Here is a 24,766-nt window from a genome sequence, read left to right as displayed (position 1 = left end):
GGTAGCAGGTGTCGTTTTCGCTATGGAAGAACCCAAATTCCAGAATACGTTTTTAGAGGGCGCTCAGCTCATCTTCAAGTTAGTTTAATTTAGTAGTGATCCTTGATATTCGAAGATCCTAGCAAACTTTGGCTGAAAGAGTGAAACTGCTTCTCCAGGCAAGGGACAGTCAATCAACTAAAGGTGCATTTTAAAATGCATTTATGAAGTTTTTTTTGGTGAATTAGGCATGAGAGTTTACAACGAAAGTGATAGCATGAAATGGAACCATAATTCTGCCTCAATCAACAATGTTTGTATTCAAAGCCCTGTTGTCTTGGCTTCTCTATTCGTTAAAGAAAATTCGTTATATTTTACAGGTGCTGGAAACATTTTTTTGCTATTCTGAAATATGGTCTCTTATATACATGGAGGTGACTACAAGAATCGGAATCAGTTGTGAACCTTTTGGCCTCGATTCGGCTTTTTCTCCCGCAAAGCTATTTTTCAGATTCCGGTATTGTTTTTAAAGAATTATTTTTAAAAAAGGACCTTACATTAATTCATGTTTTGGGGGTTCAGAGTGAAATCTAACGTTTACTTTGTTGTCGTTTGTGGTGATAGTTTTATTGATTCATCCCTCTTTAATCCAACTTTGTACAGTATGCATTTGTCTTTGTCTTGCAGGAGTTGTTTCACGTTTCTTCCAGAATTATTTGACTGGATTTCTTTTCCCATAGGTCTGAGTCAGCGTTTAGGTCGCGTCCTACGATAGCATTATTTCCGGTTGTATTGATTTTTTTTTCTAACTCTCGTAAGAAGTATGGTAAAAAAATCCGAACTAACTTAAAGCCACATATTTGTCATGAGGGAACTATTTTCGCCTTATAGTCCTAAATTTGGGGGGGGGGTGCTAAGAGTAATGGGCCAAAGTAAAAAGTGGGAAGAAAGAAAAAGGAGTAATAGTGGCTCATTTTGCTACTGGCCATGTCTCCCCTCCGCCCCCTCGGAGTGAGATTGAGCACGTTGAGAGGCTGACCACCCACCATAGGGCGGACAAACCAGAGGCTGACCACCCACCATAGGGCAGACAAACCAGAGGCGGAGTAGTTGGTTTTTACAGGCTGACCACCCACCATAGGGCGGACAAACCGGAAACTGCCCCAAGTCGGTGTAGTTGGATTGGTGTAGTAGTTGAGAGCACACACCACATGTGTAAATGTTGGAAATCCATTCCATCCAAATCCAATACACAGAAAAAACAATGCATATCCACGGTGGGGTTAGTGACCTACCAAGATCAATAGAAACTCCAGATAACTATGATGATTATTAACTGAATATGAGAAGAGGTATAAAAAATGGCATTTCATGAAAAACAATGACACTTGCCATCTATTGGGCAACTCTGAAAGTAGGAAAATTTCCAAAAACGTAAATAAGTTTTGTTACACAACTTTAACTAGAACAGCGTACTTTAATTCGATTAAAACTAGCTTGAAATCTTGAGAGCATTGCAGGTAACAAAGCTCACATGCTGCTTTTATGCAAATTTTCCGGAAGTGTACCGGAAGTAAACGATTGCGCCTTATCCATTGAGCAACCGCCAAAATTTTCGTGATCTCCGTGAAATTTGGGGATGATTAGGTGTAATTTAAACGAAATCCTATTTTTGGCCAAAATCGAGAATTTTCCTGAACAGGGCTGTTCAGGGCTATAGTTCTCGCCTTACCACAGTAGCGTCCGACTGCGATTAGCTCTCACCTGAGCAAAAAGGTTTCCTTCCGGGGATGCATGGGATCCAGGAACACACCATGCTGCTGGAGTCAGCCATTGAAGAGGCAAAACTGAAGAAAAGCAACCTCATCATCTGCTGGCTGGATCTTGCCAATGCCTTCGGTTCGCTCCTTAACGAATTTCTCCACCAGCTCTTCGCGTTACTCCCGATTCACTGAACTGCGCGACATACTCTCTGACATCTATACCGACAGCATCTTTCAATTTGTGGTTGGCAGGGAACTAGTCACTATTCATCCCACTTCTGGAGTCCGTCAGGGCGATGGACTCTTGAAAGCCTCGCTGCGCTAAGGCTCCTTCCAACTATGGTTTTCCCCCTTTTCTGCGCCGTGCTGAAAGCAACCGCCTATGCAGACGACGTTTCTCTCATCGGCACTACTCCGGAACAACTCCAGTTCATTCTTGACGCTATGCTGATGGCGGCTAAACTTGGACTCCGATTAAACGTACGGTACAATTCTGCTTACATGAAAACGTACAGGAAATTGTTCAACGCCAGGAAAGTTGAAGCATGTAAGTTTATGCCGACTATTCCATCAACAATTCCCAACCAAAACATTAAATGTATCGTTAATGGGAATTATCTGTATGATCACAGTAATTATTTTTTTTTTACATTTTAAAATTTTCAGATGTTCCTGATGGGGTTGTTTTCACGTCAAGCGACGACGTCAGATACAAGAATCGACCCTTAGAAGGATATATTGTCAACTTCCAAGGAAACCAACCGCAAATATCATACTTCAATGGTCGTTCTGACGAAGGATCACCATCTGCTGCTCCAGTTGTTCTTGATAGATTGGTGGTCACTCATGGTGTAAACGGAGGCCCCAGCGTGGAGGATACCCCGCTTTTTCTTGATGGATTGACCTTCAAGTACCGTGATGTCCGCCCCAAGGGACCAACCACTTACGCAACTCCACGTCATTCAGATATGTGATATTTCTGATGTTATCTATTGATGAAACCCCATTAATTAATTTCATTGACAGGAGGATGCAATATCGCTGGTTCGAATGTACCGTCTGAGTTGTCAGCCCTGGCAGTGTCACTGGTTACAACGTTGATAAATGCTCCACCCTTGCAATGTCCAAAGGAAATGCCACTATCTCATCACATCTGACCAAACACGGCACCCCTTTTCGTGGTTTGGAAGGGGGAGAGAGCGAGTGCTATCTCGGTGTCCCCCTAGGCACTCGTCTAAACTTCCGCCCCGTCTCCGATCTGCCTGACAAGTTAACCAAATTGGCCAACTCAGACCTGGCGCCCTGGTAAAAGCTGGAGGTTTTCAGAGCCCACTTACTTTCGTCGCTCTCTCTTCATCTTGCCACAGGGCGGGTACTCCGTGGCTTCCTGGACGAGATGGACTCACGTTGCCCCAAATTTCTTAGATTCGTTTCCAATGTGCCTCAAACTGCTCATGATGGTTTCCTGTATTCCGACCGTATGGCCGGCGGCCTAGACGCCTCTCAGCTCACAAAGTACTCGGATATATGGATTATTGCTCGGGACGCGCAACTCATCGACAACAACGATCCTGTGGTCCGACTCACTGCCCGTCCCCAGCTTAGCCATAACTTATTCAGTGGATTCGACGGCAAAACACCTAACCCGCTTCCATTCTCGGATTACCTCTCTGGTTCGGGCCAGGGCGGCCTCCACGACATCCACTTCTACAAGTGCGGCTCAAACACTTGGTCCCGTGCACCAGGAAATCAGCTCGAAGGCTTGAAGTTTGGATTGATGTATCCGGCGATGAATCGACCAAAGTGATCGCCGACGACGTCTCCTACCTCTCGCTGAAAGCTGTAAGAGGGCTCCGCTCTCTCATCCGGAAGCGATGTACCGTCTCCCTCACCAACGCCTAGCAACAGGGTTAAGTAAAGAGCTAAAAACTATATATATTTAAGTTGATGCCTATTATTATTTAAATTACCTTGTACAACAAGTAACTGCTATGACTTAAAAAGCTAGAGGTTTACAGATAATTTACAATACCTTTTCCACTTTTCAACACTATGTTTTTATGAGCAGCAGCAAGTTTTCTTGCAACATATTCATTATGAACCAAATATGTATAGGAGATTCTTCTTCATCACTCTTTATAACAAAACAGAAAGTTTGCTGTAGTTGTATTGAGAGATAATTCAATTGGAGTCCTTATGTTGGCCATTTTCGTATTTGAACTGTGCAAGAGCATGAACAACTTCTTTCTTTTCATCATCAGACCCTGATAACTTTAAAATGCATTCCGAGAAAAATTTTGAATTGAAAAGAAAACAAATTATTGGCAGAAAATAAGAATAACCTGAGTTCTATACTTTTATTACAATGCTTTTATTAAATTGCAATTACTTTAAAATATAACAAGGGTAAATCAAAATGTGGCAATAAAAATACACTGAAAAAACGAATCAATTTATGTAGCATTGATTCAAGATTCAATTTTGGCAGTTCCAAGCTTTCAACAACTAATCAATACAATAAAAATAAAGCTTCATTTTCTTTTATCCACGGCCCACTCCAATCACAATGCCGAGAATCTGACTAGCCCTGAGGGTTCCAAACGAAATCATGCCCTCTGGCATGATACATTCGAGCAAACATTTACAGCCAGATTCACGGTCATGATTACAGTAGACCATACTTAAACTATCTGCTACTGCTTGTTTTGAATTTAAACTTTCCTTCAATACCTAAAGAGGTCTTAACTTCGTAGAATGGTTTTAAACGCATTCGAAATTAGAAATGCAAGAAACATCCGTGGAAATAGTAGCCAATACCAGCGTGCTTTCGCAGAAAGCCTTAACACAACCAACTTCATTACTCAGGTTGCCTGTCACCGTCAAGTGCAGGGAGCTTTGCATGTGCTGATATCTCGTTTATACAACAAAAATCGCAGCCGAGAGTATCGCTTCAACTGTATTGTTGTGCACAATAGCTGGCGTTTCACCATGGTATGTTCTCCTAAATTAATAACACATCAATTCACTAACCTGTTCTTACCATTTCAGTGTGGAGTTGTAAGAGGCCTTGGTTTGGGGCACAACCGTGGACACCTTCTTCAGATAGCAGCTCAAATTCAAAGGGTTCCTCAGCAAAGAAGGCAGCGACCCCAACAAGCTGCTCAGCAACACCAACACGCTGCAGGGCTAAGTCAACAAGTTGCTCAGCGACACCAACAAGGTTCTCAGCGACACCAACAAGCTGCTCAGCCAGGCCAACAAGCTGCTCAGCCCAACAAGGGCAACCTTCTTCAAGCAGCTGCATTAAAAATTATTCCTCAGCAAGGTAAAACAAATGAAGAAAAAAATGAAAGGCCAATCATTATCGAAGCTTAATGATGATTGGCATTGGTCATCAATGGGCTCAGCCAGGTGGAAGAGGCCGTCAGAGAGGTGGAAGAGGCCGCCAGAGAGGTGGAAGAGAAGCTCAGCCAGTGGAAGAGGCCGTCAGAGAGGTGAAAGAGGCCGCCAGAGAGGTGGAAGAGGTGCTCAGCCAGGCTAGCAAGTTGGCTAAGGAGCAGAACAACAAGGTGCTCAGAGTGGGCAGTAATTTGGCCAGCCAGGGAAGAATTTTCTCCAGACAAAATTCTGCATCACAAGTTCAAAGAAAAAACTAAGTAGGTGTTTAGTTTAAAAAAAAACTTTTGATTTTATAAGTTGAACCAGCTGTATCAGCGTGGAAAATTAATGGAATTAATTAATATTACTCATTTAGATTAATTCTTACCCCCCAGCATTATTGCAACAGCAAATATATCATGGTAACACCTTTTGGAATACAAAAGTAGGTCTAAAAGTATCAAAAATTAGGTAAACCTTAAAATTAAATTTTTACTTTTGGATTTTAGCCTACCAATACGCACACCCATCACTGTTACCTTCATTAACTGAAGATCTAGTGTGCTAGTGTAGCTAGTGTTAAATTCTTTATAATTACTTGTTTGTAAATGCAAAATCTTAATATACATAACTGTTTTTCCAATAAATGGTTTTCCCTTTTTCTATTTGAAACAATTGAAGTTAAAAAAAATAAAATTAGAAATGTTAATATAAACATACCTGTTAACTAGTGTACTGTTATTTTATAAGTTTTGATCGTGGTAACAGATAGAATAGAAATGGCTGACTATCGCAAGAGTCTCTCGCTTTTCCAACACGAGTTGCGCTGAGCCGGCTCAGGCAAGGGTGAGGTTAGCCCGTCGGCGGCAGCGTGGTATTCCATAGATCTAAGCGGCTGATGGCCGCAACTCGTCCTTAGCGTCAGACGGCTGTTTTGAAAATAGCTCACCCCCGCCTGAACTAGACCACCTCTTCATTTGAACTGTCAAACTTATAATTGTCACGTTTCATCTAATCTGCTGCTTCATTAATAAGGGGTATTGTCCTAAATGATTCGTAAGGGTCGTAAGCCTAAACCTCGGAATGAGGAGGAAATGCTACAGCAAATAGAGGAAAGAGCAGCTAATAAGTTAAGAAAGGTCGATCATCGAAATGCTTTTAAACGAGCCAAACGAATTGTCAAGTTAAATATGGTCCCTTTCCTAGGGGCTGCAAGAAACCAAGTGAGAAGAAGGCCAAAATCTAGAAAAAAAAGCTGAAGCCGTAAGATAAAAAAAATTCTCATCTAAAACACAAATCCAACGTAAACAGCAGCACACTTGGTTGGTTGCCAACAATCTATTTAGATATTTTTAAATTATTTTTAATGAATGTATACTTGTTTATTTCAGAAGGTCAAGAGAATCTACACGAAAAATTCCGTGAAGATATTGAACAAGCACCTGTGAATAGGATTGAGCGGCACCAAAATTTGCCTTCGCTCTTGTCTACCTCTCGAGAAGGAATCTGAAAAGAAGAAGGGAACAAATGAAAAATCGACGAAAACTAAAAAAAAATTAAATGAGTCTATCGAAACTTACTTTGAAAGCGATTGTTTCATATGGTTCTGCAGCAAACAAAAGATACTGCCAACGACGATCTGGAGTTTCAATACGCTGCTCATAGGCTGACATGAATCGATGCTTAGGTGCAACTCCTTCAGCGATTTCTGTATGACAGGTAAAAACTATGTTCCATTATTAGATGCCTTTAAAATAATTCATAGGTAAAAAATACATATACAAGCTAATACAAAAGTTAACAATCCACTTGGACATCAAATTATACCTGGGTAGTCAACTTTGAAAAGCATGCTCAGGTGACCAGAGTTTGGATCACGCTGCTTTGTGACTCTGTAACCTGGCCTGCCAATCTTCACAAACTTCCTGATATCTACACGTGCCTTTATAAGTGATACAGGGAAAAATTACTCAATTATTGTAAATCTAGAAATAAAACAGAACGCGCCCAATACAAAATTGATCATAGTTTAAGGTTTATGGATAATGAAAAACATCTAAAGTAATTTTTGCAGAAATACAGTGGTTACAGATACCAAAACTTTAAGAATTTTAAAGCACGTCTTTAGAACGTTCAAGTAACGTTAAACAATAACAAGAACACAACAGAAAATGAGGTATCTGTGAACTAAACAAATGTCGCGAAATTTCTAAGTTCAATTACATTGATGAAAAAGAAAGGGAGACAAGCGGAAGACCGATACGAATAACTCAAGTAATGGAGTGAATATTCGATAGAATGAATTTACCGATGAACATGAGCTTCAGTCACATTGATTGCATTGAACTCCACGTGAAACGCATTCGACGTCATCACTGAAAGTATCACCAACGCTAGGTTCTTGCAATAACTTTTCCGTAGAAGTCGATTTCCTTTTGAGAAGCGAGTGGTTTCTGTTGCTGGCAGCCTTGTCATTGAAAATGGCAGCAAGGGATGCAAAAAATTCTTTCCTTGGTTTGGCTAAGGGGAAAAAACTAGGAACTCTAGATGTGAGGGAGTTGTTTCCATCGGAAAGAAACTTCAGCGATCACTTAGGCTTGGCCCCTCCAATATCGTCTGATCCGCAACCGATTTTGGGGTCTTCCAAACCTGAACTGCAAGCCAAAAATTTTACTCCATGCTGATGCCTCGGCTGCGAGGTTAATGAAGGATGCCCAGTAACTTGGACCGTCGACTCTTACGCTGCATTATCTAGGAGCATTCAAGTGCTATCTGACAACACAGCTGATGCGATAAAACATAACACATAATTTAAAAAATTCTGTCGTTGAAAACGTTGAAAGTATGACAGGAATTAATGTATGTACCCAAACGAGCATGGGAAATGTTTTATAGTTTGGCGCATATCCCTCACCCCCCCCCCCCCCCATCTTCAAATTCAAATTAAAAACTGAATTAAGGTTTATTGGTAGATGAAAACTTGACGCTCTCTCGAGGTTTGGCTATTCTGTTCATAAGTAGTATGGTAATTGTGATGAAGTGAAGTACGCTGAAACTAAGCGGAAGGCAATTTTTATTAGGAACGGAGAGAGATGCAACGTGGCCGTCACTACAAGAGGGGCAAACTTGGACTGAGTGGGAACGAGGCCGCGAGCCTCTCTGTTGGGCACATTTTTTTTTGGGGGGGGGAAGGGGGGGGTAAGATGCCAGATGTGGCGTCATCACAGAAATTATTGTCAAAATAGGTACGGTGAACCGTTACTAAACCCTAGCTATATTACCAGAGCCATTAACTATGGTTACCGGTGGTTACCGGTCTCTTATGGCAGAAGATTCTCTCGAAAGTGGCGTCGCCTTGATGGGTCCGCTACGGACATGCCTCTTTAAAACTCTACCCCCAGCCCTCCTTGAATGTCTGCCGAGATGGTCGCGCCGCTAGCGGCGATAGTCTCATTTTATTTTAGAAAACGGCGAAAACTGAGCCGTCGTACCAAAATCTTACGAAGCAATCGTCCAAATTACGAAACTCCTTATGCAAGAACAATTATTATTTCGTATTCAATTTTTTCCAATTTTGGTCAAACTGGCAAGAAAAAGAAAAGAAAGACGCAGTAGTAATGAACGTTGTTCGTTACGGACATAAAACCAACAAAGGAGTACATTGTTTAATGCGCGTGGAGAAATGGAAGAAGTTTGCAATTACATAACACATCCCTTTAATTTAAAAAAAAAAGTAAATTAGAAATAAAAAATTTTTATTCATTTTTTTGTTATTTCAACATCTTAGTTTCAGTGGTAGTGGTAGATTTCTACCACTTCAAAATAACCAATATGAATTTTACATTTATATAAAGCTATTTTTAGAATCTACAGCAGCGGGTTCGAATATTACAGAATTGATCTCGGAATGTAATTATTAAAAAATACGGAACCTACTACGGACATGTTGAAGATGCTTAATGCTGCATTTTATGTCATGAACAGAGTTGAAAGGAGCTCACTGAAAATGGAGCGCGCTCAGAGCTATCCGCTCCTACCCTCAAAACGAGCGGCTCGCGCTCTTAGCTCGTGGTTTTTAAAAAAGAGCTGAGCGCGCTCGAAAACCGCTCTTTTTCCGCTCTTAAAAATTTTTGTTGTTGAGTAGGAAATTTCGATGTGTCCTGATACTGAGAGTTCTTTGAAAAAACTTGTATTTTAATGAAATACATTACATTTCTAGTTTCTAACAAAAATGCTCAATTGTTTTAAGGATTGCATCCTTATTTATTCTTAATTTGAATGGCTTAAAAAGTGAGAAGTTGAAACTTGAAAACATAAATGGTTGGTTGGTTGCCCTAATTGGTTTTAGAAGGACTAGTCTTCCAATTTCTCGAAGATTTACAGTTTTGTTTAAAAAAAAACAGTCTATCAAAATTAGCACTTCAACGGCAACTTAATTCTTGTTTCATTCCAGCTTCTTGATTTTTGAACACTAGAGGATGAATTCTCTTCTCTATTTTCGTCATTCATACTGACATCGTCACATCACATGAGAATAGAGATAAATAGAAATAAAAATAATCAATTAATGAAATAAATAGATGAAAATAATTCACGATGAGATCATGAGAGTTATTGGATAATTATTAACTTACGAAGAATTTGCGTGGGTTGATTCAGATTCAGAGCCTGAAAGCGTGATTTGATCAGCGTCAGCCATGCCTTACTTGTACTTGACGTCTTTGCGTTTAGACTTAGCAGTAGGCCTACTGCTTTCATTTTTTTCATTTGGCTTTACAGTCAAATTCACTTTGTGACAACACTGGATCATAGATGGCGCCACTGAAGGAACTATTTCCGCTCGCGAGGCTTCCGCCCCCGCTCTAGCTCGCAATTTTTAAAATCAAGCGGCTCCCGCTCGCCGCTCACTGAAAAACGCGAGCGCGCTCGCATTCCGCTCTAGCTCAGAGAGCGCTCGTTTCAACTCGGGTCATGAACGGTCGACAAAGAGATGAATCCATCAGCAAAGAAAACTAGGAATGAAAACATAAACTATCATATAAAATTTTGAATGTATATGTGCTATACTCTCAATACTAATGAAATATTTTGCACTTATTGGTAAAGTGTTATATGTACTTCTTGATGCAATTGACATAACAGAGCATCTATTCACAGAAGGAAATATAAAACCGTTCATGTCACAGACAAAATTACAGGCGCTGAGATCAACTATGTACCAAACACAATATATCTAACAAATGATCTTTTTGCGAAAAATTATGAGTTCGTTTTAAACGCGAAATTCAAACAGGGTTGTATAGAGGTTGCATATTATGAATATTAATTTTGTTATCATAATTTTTGTTCTATTACCAATTTTTTTGAATAATCCAAAATCCTGGAGGATCCAGTGAACACCCAACTATTCATTCATTAATGTAGCTCTTCCGGCTCTTTTGTATATACTTTCCGACCAAAAACTCTGTAGCACACGGCGATATTGACGACGAGGAACAGCACCAAAAGCTCGTTTCGTATGGTGAATTCCTCGAGGTCAAATGCATTTCCCCAAAAAAGTAGAACGACTTCCTTTGGATGAGTATGAAATAGAAAATACTTGAAAACTTACTGGAGCGTGATCCCATCATTCATATTAAGCTATCTTTAGTTTTGTGATGGACATTTTAGATGTATTCAGTTTGCCTCTCTCACCAACAACATTAAACTTCCGTCTCCATAAAGGAAGTTTGTGAAACAAATTCGATCTTGTGGTTAAGGGTGGTTAACAAGTCGAGCATCTGCAATTATCGAAAAAAAAATAATTGTAAAAAATACTAATTCCATGATAGCATTGAACTACCGTTACTTCTGAGAGTTGCGTCGTCACAGATATTTTCAGTGTGGCCTATTTCGCCACAGTCTTCTACATCGTCTTTGGAGCGTTCACATGTTTTATTTTTTTTCTGTAAATTTTTTTTTTAAATTCCAGTAGTAGTAGTAACTCTAGGACAAATCCAACATTATCACGATCTTGTAAATTGGTATCACCCTTTTCGCCTGGCAAAACAACATCGAGCCCGTCTACAACAAATTTAGAATAGGGAAAGGGCAGATTCACCATACAGTCAGTTGCACAATAAATAACAACAGTCCTTTAGCTGCCGATGCGCGAAACTGTTATGAAAGTAGAAAAGGACATCGGTATACAGATGAAAATACAGACGATTTTTATGGATGACATCAGAGCTGAGTGGTAAGTGTCGCAGATGACTGCAACGTCCTCAACACTGGATGTGACTAGTCTTGCAAACAAAAATCAAAATCCATTAGTATGCACAACAATAAGAATTAATTGATCGATGTGACAAGTAAAATGATTTAGGGAAACGGTGACTTGAATGCTGGATAAAAGTGTCAAAACCCAAGAAAGTTGAATCACAGAATAAGTTAAAAAAATGTCAAGGATATTGCAAGAAAAAGTGGTGTTTTGCTTGTCACGAGCGAAATCCCACTCCCTTAGTACACGTTACACAGAGTGAACGTTTTTTGGGGAATCCGTAAACATCCACATGTCGTATTTAACGTGTAATCTAATCATTTTGTTTCGATAATGTTATGGCTGACGAAATATAAAACTCTGCTCGAAATGTCTTCTTTTAAAAAAAGTGGCGGGTTGCTCGAGACGACATGAGCGACCCGAATCCCGCTCCCTTAGCACACGGTCCACAGAGTGAACGTATTTGGTGGGAATCCGTAAAAATACACATGTCATATCTCAAGTTTACTCTAGTTTTTGGATTATTTTTGGGCTGACGAAATATTCAACTGTGCTCAAAATGTCGTCTGTAAAAGTAGTCTCGATCAAACCGAATCCCACTCCCTTAGTACACGGTCCACAGAGTAAACGTGTTTTTCGGGGGATCCATAAACGTCGTATCTAACGTTTAATCTTTTTTTTTTTTTGATAATTGTCATCTTTGATTGTTTTATGTCATCTTGCACAATAAGTGGACAGTTAGATTAACGACGGCTAAAACTTCATCTTCAAAAAATTTAGGATATGGGGATAGTGGAGTTAGTTCAAATAAAAGCAAGTAAAAAGGTAAAATGAGTGCAATGAAGCAAAGGAAAGAGAGAAAGAGACAAGCAAGGTAATGAGGATGTTTACTAATTTGGTAAAAAATCTGGCAACAAATATTTCATCTAGACATGACGTAAGGTTGACATAAATAATTCTTTATTAAACACAACTATCAATTTTATTCAACTTATAAAAGGAAACGGTTATTTCTGATATGACACTTAGTAAGACGGTTGCTCTTAACTGTATTGATAAACAAAAAATTTGTTCTTTATTTGTCAATTAAAAAAAGTAATTGCAAACACTTCAATGTCCAAAGAAATTTCCAACTTAAACTGTTACTCGTTATCGGAGTACCTTAAAGAAATGGAAGTGGATACAGCAACAATTACACATCTACAAATTAATTATTTCTTTTTTCCGTTTCTTCTTCAAGATAATGAATAGTTTGTTCTTTATCTAATATTCCTGATAAGAAGTGAGATAGATGGTCATATTTTTCCCTCTCTTAAATAAGATCAGATTAATGTTTTGTGTTTGATACCTTGCCAAGCAATGCATAAAAATATAGAAAATGTAAGGATAACGAATATGGTGAACCCTTTTCTTATTATTCAATTACATGAAAAACGAAACACCAGTGAAAAGCAAACAACCCATATTTCAAAAGATGTGTATTTCATGGAAAGCTTTATAAGCAAACAAATTTTTTCAGATTAATGTGAAAGAATAATACAATTGGTAAACAATAAATGAAAAGTTGTGAATTGTGAGAAAAGTTGCACTCACTAGGCGCCCGTTGTCTGTGTCGACTATATCCTGGGATAGGTTGAAAACAGCTGCATTACCGTTTTTAGTTCTTACTTCTGTTGACTTTGGCGATAGCAATAAGACTCTGTAAACACATCTCTGATTTGCTCTTTCTTTTGACAGTTTGGTGGCAGAGTATGCAAAAGCCTTACTATAATAATATAATTACATTCTCCGCTAATTCGAAGCCAAAAGACCGAGTGAATCAAGGTTTTCAAAATTATTTGGGTCAAATGAGAATTGGAAAAACATAATGAAGATGTCACAAACTACTAGACGTTGGGCTTGAGTACGACATTCACGACCATCCGAGCTTATTACACTAGGAAGGTGGGGAAGGCAACAAGGGTGAATTAAACATGACAAAATGTTTTTTTTTTATTCAAGAATTATGACACAATCTGGCGTCGTTATTCATGATGCCCCCAGCATTGTTTCGCCCGAATGACATTTAAAAATTATGTCTAAAACCACATTTCTTAAAAGATTATTAAGACTGAAGATCGAACCTACCTTGCGAACTCTTGAAGCAATTTGAATCTCTCTTACGCTGCCGGAAAAGAGCTTAATATCTCTCACTAGGAAAGAGTTTTCAGTGTAGTTATCATCACTTGATCAAGAGGTGGATAGGTGGAGGTGCAATTAGGTGGGACAAATATAATTTCAACCTGACCAATCAAGGCAACACAAGAAGGATCATCGCCATAGCAGTTGTCCATAAAAATTGCAACTGGTTCCTTTGTATTTTTTCTGGATCGAAGGAAAAAACACGTTGTTTCACAAGCCTTTATAAATATCTTGATCGACCCAAGCGTTTTTTGGTTCGTGTAAGGAGCTGGGGATTGTTGATCACACCAAAAAAAGATCGAAGTACCACTGGATTGTTCAGGCAGTATAAGAAGAACCCCTGCTCAAAACAGCTAATTTACCCAAAAAAAATCCGTAAAGGAGTAAAATGTTACTCATCATGAGTGGAGAATGTGCTACTTGCAGTTGTTGATTGTCCAAAATGGCAGCAGCGGCGGCTTCAGCGGCAGCAATGACCATATGAGTCGAACTTAAAAGTGAAATTCGTCGCTGCTTCTGCTGCCGTTGTTGAAGGACGAAATAACCACCACTCATCACGATTCCTCCATTTGCGGCAATCATTAATTGTTTTCCATTAAGCACGGCCTTTTAGGATGATGGATAGAGAAGGTTTATGCTACTGACATTTGATGACGGCTAGGATGTCGCGAAGGGAAGTTAACATTCTTTGTAGCTTCAACTTTCTGTAAATAAAAGTCAGATTACATGTGCTGGTACTATTCCCGGATTGGACCAAATATCTAAAAAAATAGGATTTCACACTGTTCACACTTCTCATACCAATTGCAATTGCAAATGGAAATTTTTTTGCAAATTGGAAAAGGTGGAGAAAAAATCTATTTTATATTTGGTTCATCAGGAACAATAACTCATAAATTAATTGTTGTCAAACAGAGCATCAAAACAAGGAATAATGATTTTTCACAGACAGAGAAAAAGTCCACGCTTCAGATTTTTTAAACACCACAATACAAAAGAAAGGAAAAGTCTACATTGCTCTGTTTTTTCAATCAGTTCCCGGACCATACCAGATTTCCAGGAGAAGATGAGGCTGTTTCACGACATACATGCCCTGATCAAGGCCGATAAGCCAATTCAGTTGGTTATTTTAAGTCGACAAGAGGATAAAAAGGAAGAAGGTAGAGCTGATGTTAATGAAGAACCTTCTACTACTGATGAAAGTACTGATTTGCCTAAAAACGAAAAGGTAACACTTTTTTAAAATTTGATTTCTTTTTATAATTTTTTAATCAAATACTTGTAGATCTCGTCTTGGGCAGCCATTCATCTAACGGTTGCAACAAGAAAACGGGGCAGGCCAAAAGAAGACAAAGGCTTCTTCAACCCATACCACAAGCACGCAAAAAAGAAAAGACTGGCAAGAAACGACTTCGATAATCGATTGGAAGAAGAAGTGGCAATCCTGAACGAGGAAGCCGAGGCCATTGCACGAGAGGAAGAAACGTGCAATAACATTGATCTCATCACTCCCTCACTTGCTGATAGTCCTCTTGTGGACGAAAGTTGCGAAGTGGAAGCTTCCACCGTTTCACCCTACGATTTGTCTGCCGACGGAAAATGCAAAGTGGACGCTGCTACGATTGATGATCCGTCTTTGGAGGTAAAAAAATTAAATAAGAAAGTCTTTCAAATAAATGCTACTAATTTCCTCGTTACCTATTGATAGGTTCTAAAAACTTGTCGTACAGCCAAAACACATAGAAGCAGGATCAGAGAGCCCTGTCTCTTCTTGGATAAGCCCCAAATGATAACGAACCACAATTATCTAAACACGGGCGACATGAACTTGGCCCAAGTGATCCTGAAAAGACTTCATCCAACGATCGGAGGGTTGTATTGCTCCACAATGGGGGCGACACTTGAATTCTCTCCCGCGCAGGGCGATCAATGGTTCCAAATAATCCAGAATGGGTCAAACCATTGGGTGTGTGTCGCTAAAGGTTTTTCCAACCTAACCACGCTCTGGTGTACGACAGTATGCCCAGCACGCCATGGAAGAACGACCACATCCTGAGCTGCATGTCGAGTCTCCTTTACACGCCTGAAAAGAAAATGACATACCTTGTTAAATCTTGTCAGCGTCAAAGTAACGGATATGATTGCGGAGTCTTCTCCATTGCTTTTGTCACAAGTTTGGTCACTGGAGAAGACCCTGAAAACAGATTATGCAACCAAAAGAAGTTGCGTGCGCACCTGATGGACTGTTTGGTTTCGGGAACCTTAACGCCATTTCTGTCGGATCCAATCCGAGCCAAGAGGTCTAGGGAGATTGTACAAGAAGAAGAGCTGTTGTCGCCAAACCGGATGGGAGAAAAAGGGGTTGGAGCTCATCGGATATGACACAAAGGGTTGTGAAGGATGGTATCACACAATATGCATCAAAGGTTTACCCCCAAAATTTTGATGATGATTGGTTTTGTGACAACTGTAAAAAAACGAAAAATCTTTAATCACTTTGTAGTAGAAAGCTAATCACGTGCACTTACTGATTGGTTTATTGATAACTGTATAACATGAAAAATTCAGTATTCACTTTGAACCAAGCTCATCGTGCACTTACTGATTGCTAATTTTGTGATAACGGTAGTAAATAAAAAATCATTAATCAACTCTCTGCCAAAGCAAAAACTCATCGTGTTGTACTTACTGATTGCTGGGTTTGTGATAATTGTAAAACAATAAAAATCCAGTAATCCACTCTGTACCAAGCTTTTCGTGCACTCAATGATTGCTGATTTTGTGATAACTGTAATAAACATAATTCATCAATCCATCATGTATCCAAGCAAAAAGCTCAAAATGCACTAACTGATTTGTTTAGTGATAACTGTAAAAAATGACAAATTAATTCTTAAATCAACTCTGTTTGCAGAAAGCTCGTCATGCACTGATTGGTGTTGTGATAACTGAAAAAAAGACAAATTTATTAATAAAACATGTAAGAAATCTGATCGTAAACTAACTTATTGGTTTTGTGATAAAGGATCGGTGTCCAATTCAATCTTTACATCAAATCATGATTGTCAGCAATGACAGCAGGAAAATTTCAACTCATCAAAGAAACAAGGACGCCATTAACACTCACGAAATATATAATCAGGCCAATTACTAGGTAAAGAAAGAAAACCAAGAGAGCAGAAGAAGGTACAGCAGAGCAGTCCGCGCCACCTGGTATCCACGGAGCAATAGAATATTTTGAAATGGAGTGGATCCACAGTATAATAACACTAAGTGACACTAGAGCGCCGTGGACTCCACGGTGCAATAGATTTTTCCATTTATTTCTGCCAAACTTGTCCTGTAGGGAATAAAGTGTCTAAGCGCAGATGGTAGGATTCGAACCTACGCTCCCAGAGGGAAACTGATTTCTAGTCAGTCGCCTTAACCACTCTGCAACATCTGCTGTTACATTATTCAAAATAGGTTTTTTGAATCCTCCCTATATTTTCTTCTTGGTAGATTAGTTAATAGCAGAGTTGTGACAATAAATGTTTTAAGTTTAATGGTAGGAATTTTCTACAAAACGACTGAAAGTACCAGGGATCGCCGGTTTTTCCAAATACCGAGATTTTAAATGTAAGGGGCAGGGGGAGAAAAAAGACAGGCCATCTCTATCAATAATAACCATCTCTATAATAGACTCGCAATATGCTCTGCACTCTCCAAAGCCGTGGAAATCATCTCCCATAGGCGGCATGCTTTTAATTATTTTGAAATCTGCTTAGAGGGCAAGGACACTCCAACGTTATTTCAGCCAACGTCTTCTCTGTCTGAGGCTGAGGCACTTGTATTCTCTGCTATACAGGCCCTCGGTCAGTCTTGTCTGCTCCTTCCTGCATGCCACTCGTCCTCTCCTGGCTGCGTCTTAGCTAGGCTTTGGGCAGACCGACCCACTAGGGGTGATCCCAACGCTGAGGCGTTACCAACAAAATCCCTCGCTGCTAAGGCTTTTTCTGCCTTTCTGACTGAAGTATGGAACAAGGAGTGGACCTACTCTCCCAATGGCGCTACTACTCGACTGTTTTTCCCAGAAGTCACCTCCGCTGCCTTGCTCCTGCGCAATCGCTCCAATGCAGTGACGTTTCAGCTACTGTCCGGTCACTGCGCTCTCAACTCCCATCAGCATCGCTTTGGCTTCTCTGCCTCCCCTGCCTGTGCGTGCGGCCATTCTTTCGAATCCATCTCTCATTTTCTATTTGACTGTCCAAATTTCTCCCAGTTGCGTCAATCCCTATTTCTCACAACCTCTGCAAACGATCTCCGCTGGCCCCCAACGCTATCTACGTTTCCCACATGTATTCCTCTCTGGCATGCCCTGGTCGTTTTCATCACAAAATCCAAACGGCTCGTTTTAAAACAGGCCTAGAGTCTTTTAGCCAACATTCCGGGTCTTGTTTTATTTAAGGTGCTGCTGCCTGGCCACGATATCCATGCTATCGTTCTGGCCCCAGGCTATCGGCTGCACTGTCATGACTAGACGCCTGGCCTACCCTCTCCCCAAACGAGTCTGTCGTTTCTGGATGAGGCCGCTCGCTATCGCGTCTGTCGTCTATTTTGTTCTGGTTTGGCAACCCTGCTGTGTTTAGGCTTTTTTTCTCTTTCCGTTTCGTTTTATTTTCTTTCTCTTCGCCCATGCCCCCCCCCCCCCTCCCACCAACTTGTCACATAGGCCGCACTCTAGGAACTGCCAAGAGGGCTCCTGTGTCTGTCAGTAGCTACACCGGCGGTCGCCGGCTGGCGGCCAGCAGGTTCAACCAAGCCGGGCAGGTCTCATCAAATGGCGACACAGGGTCCCCCCTCGAGGCCCGCACTAGAGCTGGCGGTAGGCCCAGTTTCCCCTCGGTTATTTTTTGTCTGTTTTTATTCGCTTGTACCTATAACCTTTCACTTCTAAATAATGTATATCTCCATCGGCGTGCAATACACTGGGCTATACTCGGAATCCGAGGTGTGCCCAATTTATATTAAAAAAAAAAAATCTCTAGGACCTTTTTTTTAGACTTGGTATTTGGAAAACCGGCAACTACGGGAGGGGGGAACAAAGGGAAAATAACTGAGAAATGAAAACTTTTCATTTTCACATCGAAATTAAAGTGATTTTTCAAATAGCATGGGGGTCGAAATTATAAATGAGGTTATAGAGCTAACGATGCTCTTTTTTTAAGCCCTAAATAACTCTCCTAGCCCTATTTTCCGTCCAGTACAAGAGAGCCAAAGTAGTACGATTTACTACTGGCCCTCTCGACTGTGCGGAAACTTTTACCTCCAATTTAAAAGGGACGTTCCCGTGAACGAAAAAATCCCCCCAAAATATATGTTATACACCTTAAGGGTAGTCGGTGAAATAGGACTGAAACGCAATAGGACTGGTAGAAATAGGACTACGTTTTAGGACTACGTTTTAGGACTAGTCAAATTAGGACTGGTCGAAATAGGACTACTTTTTGCAACTCATTATTGCCAGTCCTATTTCTCCTTACGAGCAGTCCTATTTCTACCTGTCCTATTTCAACAGATAAAAAATCTGACATCCTTGTCGGATTTGCCAAAAGACGATTTTAATGTAGATCCGGCACCGCTCATATACTATTCAGCCAATTAAACTATGTTAGTAATAGTCCAGTTCGTTTTTCATTTTTAACTTGTATATTTCAAAACTTTTTTAACTTTTTTTTTATGAAAAGGTTGAATACAATCATGTTAATAAAGCCCATTTGTTAGAAATATCAATTTGATATGCAATTTAAGGTTTATTCGGAAATAAGATATTGTGTTAAAAGTTTCGATTTTTACGGGACTGACGCGCAGCCCAAGCCGGCCAGAAGGGGGGTCGGACGGGGGGGATTGCACGTACCCATGGGAGAGGGGTAAGAGAGTTTACCTGGGCCATACCATACGGCACCATCTTTTCCGTATTGCTAAAACGTCAAAATCAAAACGTCAAAATCCACCCAGAAGACAATATAGGGAGGATTCAAAAAACTTTTTTTGGACAATCCAACAGAAGATGTGGCCGAGTGGTTAAGGCGACTGCCTAGAAATAAGTTTCCCTCTGGGAGCGTAGGTTCGAATCCTACCAACTGCGCTTTGACACATGATTCTTACACGACAGGTGTGGCAGAAATAAAAACCTTGTTTCATAAGTCTTCGATAGCTCAGTTGGTAGAGCGGTGGACTGTAGGTTGTATGAGAATTGATATCCATAGGTCACTGGTTCAACTCCGGTTCGAAGGATTTTGTCATACTATATTACCCAACCTTCTTTTCTTACATGAAAGTATTTACTGGGATACATGATGACAATGTATGCAAAAAGTTCTTTTGCCAAGTGAACATTCTAAGATCAACCAAATTCACAAAAGAATCATTACATTAGAGGTTAAAGTCAAATTCAAGACTGATTGCGAGAAAAGTATGCAACACTATCTTCACATGTTGAAAATGTATGATGAGGCAAATTCACGTTGGAAACATCGAAATATACAATAAAATTGAAAGCCATTTGTGGAAATCGATACAGTCCGAGTGGTTAAGGCGACTGACTAGAAATCAGTTTCTCTCTGGGAGCGTAGGTTCGAACCCTACCATCTGCGCTTTGACACATCATTCTCTGAACGACATGTGTCACAGAAATAAAAACCTGTTCATAACCCTTCGATAGCTCAGTTGGTAGAGCGGTGGACTGTAGGTTGTATGAGAATCGATATCCATAGGTCACTGATTCAACTCCGGTTCGAAGGATTTTGTCATACTATATTACCCAACCTCCTTTTCTTTCATGAAAGTGTTTACTGGGATACATGATGACAATGTATTCAGAAAGTTCTTTTGCCAAGTGTACACTCTACAGTCTAAGATCAACTAAATTCACAATAGAATCATTACATTAGAGGTTAAAGTCAAATTCAAGACTGATTGCTAGAAAAGTATGCAACACTATCTTCACAGGTGGAAAATGTATGATGAGGCAAATTCACGTTGGAAACATCAAAATAGACAATCACATCGAAAGCGACTTGCGGAAATCGATACCGTACTGCCAAACATACATACAGTTACTGTGGAATATTCAAAGAATGATCACTCACTGGACATTTTCTAAACACAAAATAATAACATTCAATAAAAAAGTGATTTTTGTTGTTATTAATTTAACACTGCAGCGGAATATATGTTGTGAATCGACCAGGTATAAAGTAATCACCTGGGGTACATTGAAATGTATTCCATACGTAATACATATACTAAAATTGGAACGATACAGAGAAGATTAGCATGGCCCCTGCGCAAGAATGACACGCAAAATCGTGAAGCGTTCCACATTTTTTTCCCCCAAACTTCATGGATGGAGATAAAATAAGCTGTACCATAAGTATTAGTCGATGATTTACCAGCCTTCTTAGCTCAGTGGCAGAGCATTAGTCTTGTAAGTCTGTAGTGGTGTCAATTAATGGTCATGAGTTCAATTCTCATAAGAGGCAAATCGGAAACTTAACGAATAAATATTGATTAAAATTACGTTTTTTTTCAATGAAAGAAGAGAAAACTTGTCAATTTAAATCAATTTAAAACCACCACTGCCAAATAACAAACAAATGCCCCAATAAGCCAAATAAAGAAAGAAAATTATTCGTGTGGATGAGCGGCACTCCTCATTTCGTTCAATCATTGTTCTTAGTTTTCCCCTCGTTCGTTGAACAAAATCTCTTTCCCTTGATTAGAGTGTGGCCTTCGGAACTCATTGGCTGATGACATTTTGAGCAGGAATATTCCTTTCGCGGTTTCTTAATTTTGCACATCTCCTTTGTTCTTTTTCGTCAATCAGTCGTTCACGGAATTTTTTAACGGGCTGCTGATTTGTATTACTTTGAGAGACGTCGTTAACATCACCAACTTTGGAAATCAGTCCGGAGATTGATTCAGACAAGAGAGGTATACTCGTCGGTGGCATTGTAGACGCAGCCTATGTACATTAGTAGTTTAAAATTATGCACAAAATTGATGTCAATAAAAAAATTACCTTAGTAAGCCCAAACGTTGATCAGAAATTTAAGCGCCGTCTCACGCTAGCTTGGCCTGTGGTGTCTATTTGCTCTTCAAAAGTAGCGGGATTGACTGATGGAATTGAATGGAATGGGCTAGCAAAGGAGACTTCGAACATAAGTTGGAATCAGGCAATTCAGTTATCTAAAGTAAAAGTTTCACTTCTTCTACGCAGGTGCTATTCTTGTACACTCACTTCCATAAATAACTTTACAGGCCAAAGCGCGAAACAACGCACCTGTGTTGGCCACAGTGGTGTACAGTCTTTGTTGTTTGTAATCGAGAGGGAAGGGTTAGATTTTTCTCAATGAAAGAAAAGAGAATTTTGGTTAAAGCCAACATTGGAGCGTTGTTTCGCGCTTTGGCCTGTAAAGTTATTTATGGAAGTGAGTGTACCTTAGAATTCAAAAAATACATTTTAAATCAACGGCGATATATTTGTTATATTTTCTCTTACCAGTTTGACAGAGTTGTCTTGTTGATTTGAAATAGAACGAGGCCGGATTTCTCCATAATATTGGGATTTTGCGAGACAGCACTTTTCATAAGGTGGTACCGCTGCATAATTAAGGTATAATGAGAAACGTAATTTGGTGTTTTCTGGGGGGAAACTATTGTGTTTAATAGGTGTACACAAATTGCCTCAACCACCCGACTCTTAGAAGGTGGCATAAAGGGACTTCCAGCAGATACGAAACATCGCTTCATAGCATCTACACCAACGTGCCCACTTTGATTTTTTGATCTTCCGAAACGCCCTTTGGGTGATTTAATTACACGGCCTTAAGAAATTGGTTTCTTGTCGTACGGAGAGAGGTTGTTGTAAGACTGAACTATTTTTTCAGCATCGAGTGTTGATATTGATAAAGACTTAATGTCAACGAGCAGCTCCATAAGTTCGACAACTTTGTCCCAGACTTCGATCGAATTGAAATCCAAAAACTGGTCTTCTTCAGAATTATCTTCTTCATCAATCATGAAGGAGAGGACAGCAACATCCAGTTCAGAGTCAAGACAATCATCTTCGTAAAAAAATCATCGTCGTCGTTTAATCCTTCTTCGATTTCAATATCGATGTTGACACCCAGAGTTAAATTCGATCCCATTTCCGAATAAAGATATTCTATTCCAAATAATTCTCCAGTGTAGGCTGCTAATGGATGAAAATCGATGTCAGTAGATTGATCCAGTACGGCTGAACGTAGACATTTGAGTTTCAGTCTAAGTTGAGGATCAAATGAACGGATATTGCTTTCAGGGGAGTTAATTACTGCAATCGATATTTGGCTATTCCACCGTACAATTCCTTCGAGGATGTATGCTTGAAAGTGGACATCATTTGCTGCCGTTCCTAAATTTTTTTGCAATAAAGTCATCATTAGTTTCGATATTATAAAAAAATAACAATATCAAGTCATACCAGAAATAAAGTTTTTCAAATGAGAATGAAAGCTTTCAAGTGATGTGGTTCCTCGGGCAAACCGAAACACAGGCAAAAACACGCCACCTTTTGAAAATCCTCCCGTCTTTGTATATAATTGGTAGCATTCTGGATCTTGTATGCAAGCAATATGGCGTTTCTCTTCTTTCCAAATATCCCACACGTCTTCTCGTAGCAATGGTACGCCAAGACGAGTGTCAGTTGAGTCTCTTAGAAAGCGAATAAGATCTTCAATCAAACGAACCGTTTTTTCTGGTCCTATTGTTCGTCTTTTAAAATGTTTTGCAAGTTCTACTTTCGAGATCGACTTGTTAACGGCATCCGTAGAAGGGTTTTTGAAACCAGCCAACACCAGTTCAAATTTATTTTGTTTCACGAAGAAGATCAACATCTTTTCCATCCCATTTAAAAATAGTGCCGGATAGCTTTGCCATAAAAATTCCGTAGAGAGGATGGGATTCATTGGTGCAGGCTTTAGCCATTCTTCTCATGAAATGCCACGAATCGAGACGGACCAACAGTGATTCCCAGCGATGGAAAAGATGTTGGAATTTAGACTTTTCTTCACCCGCCTTGCAGCAGTCTCTGTCAGTGTACAACACAAAGCGGGTTGCAGAGCGTTTTCGTAACGATCCTTTAATCCATCAGCCATGCGGGATAAATTGGACAGACTTTCAGAGGTAGTCATAGATATGAGGATATCTCCACGCTCATTCCCTACGTTCGTACACCACGATGCCGATTTCACCCCTTTACCCTATCAAACAAGTGTTGTAAGGATTTTGTATACACATTGGGCTTAGGGAATCAAAATAAATCTCACCTGTAGTCTCCGCATGATTTTCTTAGTGGAATCAATTTTCAGTACTTCTCCGTAAATAGATGTAGCACTAGCCTTCAGACACGGCAAACGCGACCAAACGTCTCGAATATAGGTAGCTAGGAACCATTTCGGATTAGGTGGGGATTTAAAATCAGGGGATCGTGGTACTCGCATGCTGATAATTTCAGCTGTTGGTGACTTTTCTTATGCCTCTTGCAATCAGTCAGATAAGATATTGTTCTACGCATCCAGTCTTCGGTCTGCATTTCGTGTACGTCATGGCACACAGCAGTAGGGCTGTTTACTAACGTTCTAGTGCGCATCAGATTAACCACTGCTCTATCGCATGCATACTTTCTCGTCAATATAACAGGAAAGCGAACTTGGTAGGCGTCGGGCAGTTGAAAAAGTAGACGGGCGTCATAAGAAATTAATGTTACACGACACGAAATACACTCCAGATATTCGGCGGCGAGGTAGTAATGACAAGTGAGATCGATGAATTTTCGGACTCGGTTGTAGAGACCTTTTGACGTCAAAGATTGGACATCACTGCAAGTTGGGCATGTGAAATTAAACGCCCACATTTTTCTATTGGAAATGGTCTATCAAACCTAACGAGTACATTGATCTATTTACAGATTGAGCTAGTTGGAGAACCGAGCAGCTGTCAGTCTAAGTAGCAGTCTTATATAGGTATATAAGGCGACTGGAATCAGCTGTCAAGAACTAGTTAATGTCTGAAGTTGTTCTGCCATAGTTACACTCTCTCTTGTTTGAACTGTATCCCGATTCACAACTTTAACTATACTCAACTTTATTACTGCTATCTAAAATGTAGTGTATACTATTAACTA

The 24,766-nt window shown here is 39.9% G+C and overlaps 2 long non-coding RNA genes and 3 other non-coding genes across 6 annotated transcripts; 2 read left to right on the top strand and 3 right to left on the bottom strand.

Moving 5' to 3' along the window:
• Window positions 1–6,564: 6,564 nt before the first annotated feature.
• On the bottom strand, window positions 6,565–7,040 carry LOC124341774. Its single transcript, XR_006918602.1, has 3 exons — window positions 6,948–7,040; window positions 6,701–6,828; window positions 6,565–6,626 (listed from the first exon to the last, which is right to left on the bottom strand). It is a non-coding gene; the product is annotated as an uncharacterized LOC124341774 (long non-coding RNA).
• Window positions 7,041–14,411: 7,371 nt separating this feature from the next.
• Window positions 14,412–16,791, bottom strand: LOC124344377. 2 transcript variants are annotated; one of them, XR_006919716.1, is made up of 8 exons: window positions 16,562–16,791; window positions 16,412–16,508; window positions 16,250–16,348; window positions 16,089–16,168; window positions 15,796–16,027; window positions 15,259–15,643; window positions 14,840–15,194; window positions 14,412–14,774 (listed from the first exon to the last, which is right to left on the bottom strand). It is a non-coding gene; the product is annotated as an uncharacterized LOC124344377 (long non-coding RNA). The 2 variants fall into 2 exon arrangements; XR_006919715.1 differs by lacking the exon at window positions 16,089–16,168 and having other exon boundaries at window positions 15,259–15,633.
• A 132-nt stretch (window positions 16,792–16,923) lies between these two features.
• Trnas-aga lies at window positions 16,924–17,005 on the bottom strand. The gene has a single exon. It is a non-coding gene; the product is annotated as a tRNA-Ser (tRNA).
• A 3,818-nt stretch (window positions 17,006–20,823) lies between these two features.
• Window positions 20,824–20,929, top strand: LOC124346338. Its single transcript, XR_006919893.1, has one exon. It is a non-coding gene; the product is annotated as a U6 spliceosomal RNA (small nuclear RNA).
• A 66-nt stretch (window positions 20,930–20,995) lies between these two features.
• Trnat-ugu lies at window positions 20,996–21,083 on the top strand. The gene is given in 2 exon segments: window positions 20,996–21,031; window positions 21,048–21,083. It is a non-coding gene; the product is annotated as a tRNA-Thr (tRNA).
• Window positions 21,084–24,766: the final 3,683 nt, after the last annotated feature.

The sequence above is a fragment of the Daphnia pulicaria genome, chromosome 6 (assembly GCF_021234035.1).
Source record: "Daphnia pulicaria isolate SC F1-1A chromosome 6, SC_F0-13Bv2, whole genome shotgun sequence".
Classification (NCBI taxonomy): Eukaryota; Metazoa; Arthropoda; class Branchiopoda; order Diplostraca; family Daphniidae; genus Daphnia; species Daphnia pulicaria.
Note: the sequence above shows the minus strand (reverse complement) of the source record. Positions and strands in the feature narration are given on the sequence as shown.